General features: G+C 31.4%; 1 pseudogene across 1 annotated transcript; it reads right to left on the minus strand.

Annotated features, from left to right (window-relative positions):
- Positions 1 to 774: 774 nt before the first annotated feature.
- On the minus strand, positions 775 to 5,073 carry LOC120070030 (beta-amyrin 11-oxidase-like; annotated as a pseudogene). The gene is made up of 4 exons (XR_016529693.1): positions 4,741 to 5,073; positions 3,729 to 4,211; positions 1,208 to 2,923; positions 775 to 1,093 (listed from the first exon to the last, which is right to left on the minus strand). The product of XR_016529693.1 is annotated as a beta-amyrin 11-oxidase-like (transcript).
- Between the last annotated feature and the right edge of the window lie 1,918 nt (positions 5,074 to 6,991).

The following is a 6,991-nucleotide window of genomic DNA, read 5'->3' on the forward strand; positions in this document are numbered from 1 at the left end:
AATGGATAACTTTGTGCGCAGATAGAAGGATTATTTGGTAGGTTGAAAAATGTGATGTCTTAATAATGATGACATTCATTTTTTCTTTTCTTTCTTTCTTTCTTTTTTTTTTCTTGGGAGGTAGGTGGGAGGGGGCATGGATTTCTATATGTGATTGAGGTCTATTAGCTTATAGACTTTTATTAATAGTAAATTAATATCAATGATGGATATCTACACTTTATATGATTATATTATAGATAGTCTTCAATTAAACTCCACAAAAATACTCAACAGCTAAATACAAGGAATTCCATAATGTTGATATACCATTACTTCTTCTAATATGTTTAGTTGACTTCTTATGTTTTTCTTTTCTCATTATTCTTTTGCATTATGTTTGTTAAGTGAGTGCAAAACCTAAATGGAATTGAAATCGAGCCAAATCGAGAAAAATCGACTGATTTGGTTCAACTTTTATATATTTTTATTTTCTTAATTTTTCAAAAAATCGAGACTATTGGTTTGGTTTATAGTTCATTACTTTAAAAAAAATTCGTAAACCAAACCAACCCAAATTTTTATAATAATTATTAAAAAAAAAAAAACTAGCCTAGTAAAATTAGCTGTCCACTTAAAAAGCCCACAAAACACAAAAGCCCAAATCAAGGAAATCCTAGATTTAATTTCTTCAAACCTTGGCCATTACCCTACCCATTAGCTCTCCCTCCTTCCCTCTATCTCTCCATAGTTACGTTTTCAATGAAAATAGAGAAAGAGATGAAAGAAACAGAGTATGAGAAATTTCCTCTTTCAATGATGTTTCTTCACACAGAAGCTCTGATTTTCCACACAAAAAAACAAAGGATAAAGTCAAATAATATACTGTTGCAAAATAATGAATTAAACGAATGATTTGGGAAGGGAGAAGAATTCTAGGGTTACGTAGTGCACCACTAATGAATACAGCATAGCAGGAAAGAAAATCTTCTTGAAGTAATTTTTAAATATATGGAGAAAAACCAAGAGAATCCACGTCAGCGACATGTTAGCAATGACTCAGCTGCTGATGTTGCTGACTGTTATGTTGATCATCTTCATCCTTAACATTTCCCTAAAACAAGAGGATAGTGAAACTAAACTGAGTTGGGAACACGACTAGGAGAATTACACATGGGTGAGAGTTTTTGTAAAGCAATTAACCACTTTTTCAGATGAAGGAACATACCGAACATCTAGATACCCCTTTGTCACTTGATCACGAACATAGTGGACATCGATTTTAATATACTTTTTCGTGAATGAAAGATGAGATTCGCAACAAGCACAACCATACTAAGATTATCACACTAGAGAACTGGAGTCCCGACCAAAGGAAAGCCAATTTCAATCAGCAGGTGTGTCACCCAAATAATTTCAGCTATGGAGTCAGCAAGAGCTCGATATTTTGACTCTGTACTTGAACGAGTAGCGACGACTTGTTTTCGAGAAGTCTAGAAGATGAGGGTTGTGCCTAAGTAGATACAGTAGCTTGCAATCGACTTCCTATCGTCTACATTGGTAGCCCAATCAGCATCCAAAAGGGTCGCGATACTTATAGAGTCACTCGGTTGAATTAATATGCCATAGTTCATGGTACCCTTTAAGTACCATAGAATCCTTTTAACAACATGTAAGTGAACATCTGTAGAAGCCTTGAGGAATTGACTCAATTTGTTGAATAAAAGCAATATTAGGCCCAGTGTTAGTGAAATATTATAGAGCTCCAATTATACTCCGATAGGGAAAAGGATCTGTAAGTAAAATACCGTCGTTTATGGACAAGTGAGTTCCAACAACAGCTGGTGAGGGACAAGGCTTACATTTTGAAGATTGAGTCTGGACAACAGATTAGAGATATACTTTGATTAGCATCCATAGAAGAAATGAATTGTATAATTAGAGATGAATTATTTCCAGTAATTATAAGATCATCAACATAGACAAGTAATAAGACAATTGAACTCTTCTCTTTGTAGTAAAAGAGAGATGTATCCAACTTACTAACTTGAAAATGACAGTGAAGAAGAAATGTCTTGAGTTCATCGTCCATGCCTAATGGGCTTGTTTCAGGCCATAGATGATCTTGTTGAGACGACAAACAAAATCAGGAATAGAGGGATAAAGCCAAATATGTATAGTTACAAAAGAATGTATTAAACGAATGATTTGATTAGGGAGAAGAATTCTAGGACTACGTGGAGCACCACTAATGGATACAGTATAACATAAAAGAAAATCTTCTAGAAAAAGTTTTTAAATACTTGGAGAAAAACCAAGAGAATCCACATCAGTGGCATATTGGCAATGACTTAGCTATTGACTTTGCCGATTGTTATGTTAACCATCTTAATCCTTAACATCCATCTTTCTTCCTCTTTCTCACTTTTTGAAACTGACCCCTCTCCCCTATGCCCACCTGATCACTTTCTCATGGGCTACCTATCTTTGCTTATTTTATTCACCGGCCAGAAAATGACAATGACGCTTAAACACGACTTCAAAATCGTCTCCTCATCTCTTAACCTTAAGCTCCTCTTACTCCCTCTGTATTTTTCATTGAATGTGTCCATCTCTTTCAACATCTCCCATGTATGATTCAATACAGTCAATAGGCAAAACAAAGGAAAATAAGTTGAAAACCGAACCGAAACGATTGGAACAGAAACCAATAGATTCGACTTTTAACTAAAACTGAGGGAGCTTAAATTTTTTCTACTTAAAACACCTTAGGTATTCGGTCTAGTCACTAGTTTTGGTCAGAATCGGACTAAGTCGAACCATGAACATCCCTAATGCTTATATATTCTTGTTTGTCTAGCACTTCACTTGTTTCCTCATTTTCAAATCTTCTTCTTTTCTTCTCTATCACACAATGGAGGATATTTTGTATCTTTCTTCTTGCCTACCAATAATGTTGTACAAAATATCATGTAAATACTATCCAAGACTAAATCGAGAACCAAAAATTAGTTTGACTTTTATTCTAAATTGTTTAAAAGAAGATGGGTTGATCCCTTAAACTTTATATTTTGGTATCACAATTCTCTAGAACTTTTAAAAGTATTATAAATACCTTTGAATTCAAACAAGTTTAAAAAACAGGAACAGGGGTCAAATAACTCTACAATTTTCTTTTAAAAAAAAGTTTAAGGTAGTATAGTGATTAATTTGTCTGAAGTTTTCTTAAGATAAAAAAAAATCAATTTTAAAACAAATCATATAGATATCCTCATTTTTTTCTATTCTTATTTGTTCAATTCTTACATAAATTTCTTAGTGGCCGAAGTAAAAGTTAAAACTACGTACAACCTTGTTAAAACATTTTAGTCCAAAGATATTTCTTAGCAGTTTTCCACAAATTTCTTAGCAGCCAAAGTAAAAGTAAAACATTTTTTTTTCTTGTTATAATCTATATACCTTAATTGAAGTGAGCAATTTTATCTTTTCTTTTGAGATAATCAAATGTCAAACATTGAATAAAAAGGGTATTGAATAAGAGAGGGAAAAAAATGAAAAATAGAGAGGTAAAATAAACACAAAATATTAACGATTTTCTTTTTCAAATTTAATGATAAGAATATTTTTTGAACTCTTTTTGAAAGTTTTAAAATATTTTTGAAATTTTTAAAAATTCAACTTTTAACGCATAGTACAAAATTTAGGGATATTTATACATAGCCCTTGATTAACAACAAAAAAAAAAGTACCTTGAGTGCTTGATGATAAGTGAATCCAGGCAAGTCATAAGGCAAAATGGCATAATTACAAGACCCAATTCTTTGTACAATGTGTGAAGCTCAGCCACGGTTTGACCATCAAGTTCATCAATCCCCAAGAAAATATGTAAAATTACTTTGAAAAATAGACTTCCAATCTCATCCAACAATTCAATTGGCTCTCTTCTCATGCTACTCCATTCCTCCAACCCCTTTTCCACTATTTGCTCAATGAAATCCACATATTTAGTCAATACCTCATACCCATTCATAGGAGATGCCATTATTTTATATCTACTTTTGTGATCAATCTTTCAGAAATCACCATTTCCTTCTAATATTTGCACTCACTTTGGATAATGTGGTTCCAACCTTTCATCGTCTAAGTATATGCGTCGACATATCTCTGGATTTGTTACAATGATTGTCGGCATTCCATAAAAGTGACTTTTATACATTCCTGCTCTTCCATTTCTGCATAAGAATAACACCCACAATTATAGTCCAAATTTCAAGAACCGTACGACAAAAATGAACATAACTCAACACAATAATTGACACTCACTCTCTTCCATAAATTGGAGAGTTTCGACCATTCGTCCTATAATAATTGTAGTAAAAATATATTGGTAGATCATTGTTTTACTCCAAATATTTGGAATAGAAATATTATGATCTAAAAAACAGTGCTTAATTAAAAAAGAAGAGGAAGGGCATAAATCACTCAGAAAACCATGGATTCCCATTAGTATAAAGTTGATGTAAACATAGAAACTAAAAAATGGGTAAAAGTAGTCTTTAATTATATAAGCTTACTTTTCAAAAAATGAATACTTAGAAACTCAATGATTAACAAACGGAGTATTAAGTATAAAAAAAATTAACCTATTATAAAAGAAAAAGAACGTTGAGAAGAGAACCACTATTATTTATTTTAGAATGAAATGAAAATTTCTGAGTCTCTCACTCAAAAAAGAGGGAAAAAAGAGAGATGAAGAAATACCTTAAAAGAAGAGTATGAATAAAAGAGTATGGATCACGTTAAGTCTAAATCCTTTGTAAAAGGACAATGAAGAGCCAACAAAAGGCCATCCCAAGTCACCAGGAGGAAGAGATTTGTAAACTTTTCTTCCCAACTTAAACCAATACCATATTTCATTGAGTTTCCTCACAAACAAATAAAACCCTAAAAAAGCTCCAATAATAACACAAACACCTATCATTTCCATTCTTTGGTAGCTTTGTAATGCATAACATCTCTCCAAACCCACGATGAAGTGTCTTTTGTAGTGTGATAATGAATGCTGTCATATGCTTTTTATCGAAGATTGTTTAAACATTTCAGAAAGACAAAAAAACTTTATGTACAGTCTGTTCATAGTCATCCACCAACAAAGCAAGTGCAGCCCACCAAAGAGTCTGTTCATAGTCTATAATGGTATTGATATCATATAATGTTGGCCCATTCTCATCAATGGTCACAATCAGTTTGTCTACTTTGACAATGCACTTCACTTGTTTTCTTATTTTCTCCTCCATTGCACTTCACTTCACTTGTTTTCTTATTTTCAAATCTTTCTTCTTGCCTACCAATAATGTTGTACAAAAAAACATGTAAAACTATCAAGTGTAAAATAATTTCCTATCTTCTACATTACACAATAGAGAATCTAAACCTTCTACCCTATTAAAAATAGGGTATTGTAATGTGTGACACTTTTTTGGTTAATAATTAAGTGTATAACAACATTTTGAAGAATTGCATATATTAGACTCTACCATAAATCGACTCTTATCAACGATATAGTCTATTACTCGTATCTTAGATCTAAATTTTGCTATGTCTGCAAATTCTTTTACATTGGACTATATTTGCTAATGTTTTGGATTTGACTACTATATTTACAACTCCTCTTTAAAAATATGTGTGCAACTTTGTGATGGATTTCTAAAGCTTCTTCGAAAATTTAACATAATATCAAAGTCAAACATCCTGTGTTAAAACCCTTATATATAAAACTGTTTTTTCCTCATTTTAGTATTAATAATGAACATGTTAATTAATTTTTCCAGTTAGGTTGTTCTAGTACAAGTGTATTACCATGTCTAACCTATGCATACTTTGGTTTCTGGTGAGGAAGATCACCTTAAGAATAAAAATGAAGGCCTCATTTGGTAATTATTTTGTTTTTTTTTTGAAAATTAAGCCTATGAACTCTACTTCCATTTCCAAATTTCTTCCTTTATTATCTAAGTTTCACTAATGGTTTAAAAAACTAAGCCAAATTTTGAGAACTAAAAAAAGTAGTTTTTAAAAAGTTATTTTGGTTTTTAGAATTTGGCTAAAAATCAACTATTTTAAGAAAGATGCATATAATTGTAAGAAATATGGATGAAATAAGCTTAATTTAAAAAAAAAAAAACTACCAAATCGGCCCTAAATAAATTAGATTAAATCTATTGCAATTCATCATGTTAAGCTTTTTACTTAATCGGTGATGATATCTAGTATAATATAGAGAAAAATATTTTTTCGATCCCTAGATTTTGAATTTAATTTTCATTTGATTTAGGGGATTAAGTGTAATATTAGAGTAAAATTATCAAAAGTAGGGGAACTTGGTATTTGCAAAAATAAGGTTAAATTTTTGTTTTTTGTTTTTTTGTTTTTATTGATTTTAGTTTTTGAAAAGACCAAAATCTCTTATTTTATTATTTTATATGCTCAATTTGTGTAGGTTCACCAGATTTATACTTCTTTATTTTTTTTGTTTCGATCTTTTACCTGCTTGGTATGTGGTTGGTCAAGATTTTTGTGATGCGATCCTGCATCTTTTTGATATTTCTTCCTTCCTCTAGGATTGAATGCGACGTCAATCAACCTTGTTTTAATGTTATGTATAAGTGTATTTCGAAGATTATTGCAAATCATATTTGTGTGTAGCTCACTATTTTTATTAATATGCCTTTTTGAAAGATCGCAATATTGTGGATGATATTCTTCTTTGTCAAAAGCTGGTGGAGGTTATCATAGGAATGTTGGTAAAGGTCGATGATCGACCAAAATATGGTATAAGTGCAAGCATACATTGTCGATGAAGTAATAAACTTAGGAGTATTCCAAGTATCATATTCCAAGAGACTATTTATGCAATTCAATTTTTTTCTAAGAAAGAGCTTTTCAATACAAACCAAGTGGTAACCAATAAAACGACTGATTTTGGGTAGTGTGCAGAATAATAAAATAAGTAGGA

Source organism: Benincasa hispida, chromosome 5, assembly GCF_027475165.1.
Source record: "Benincasa hispida cultivar pf3 chromosome 5, pf3_genome.v1.1, whole genome shotgun sequence".
NCBI classification, from domain to species: Eukaryota; Viridiplantae; Streptophyta; class Magnoliopsida; order Cucurbitales; family Cucurbitaceae; genus Benincasa; species Benincasa hispida.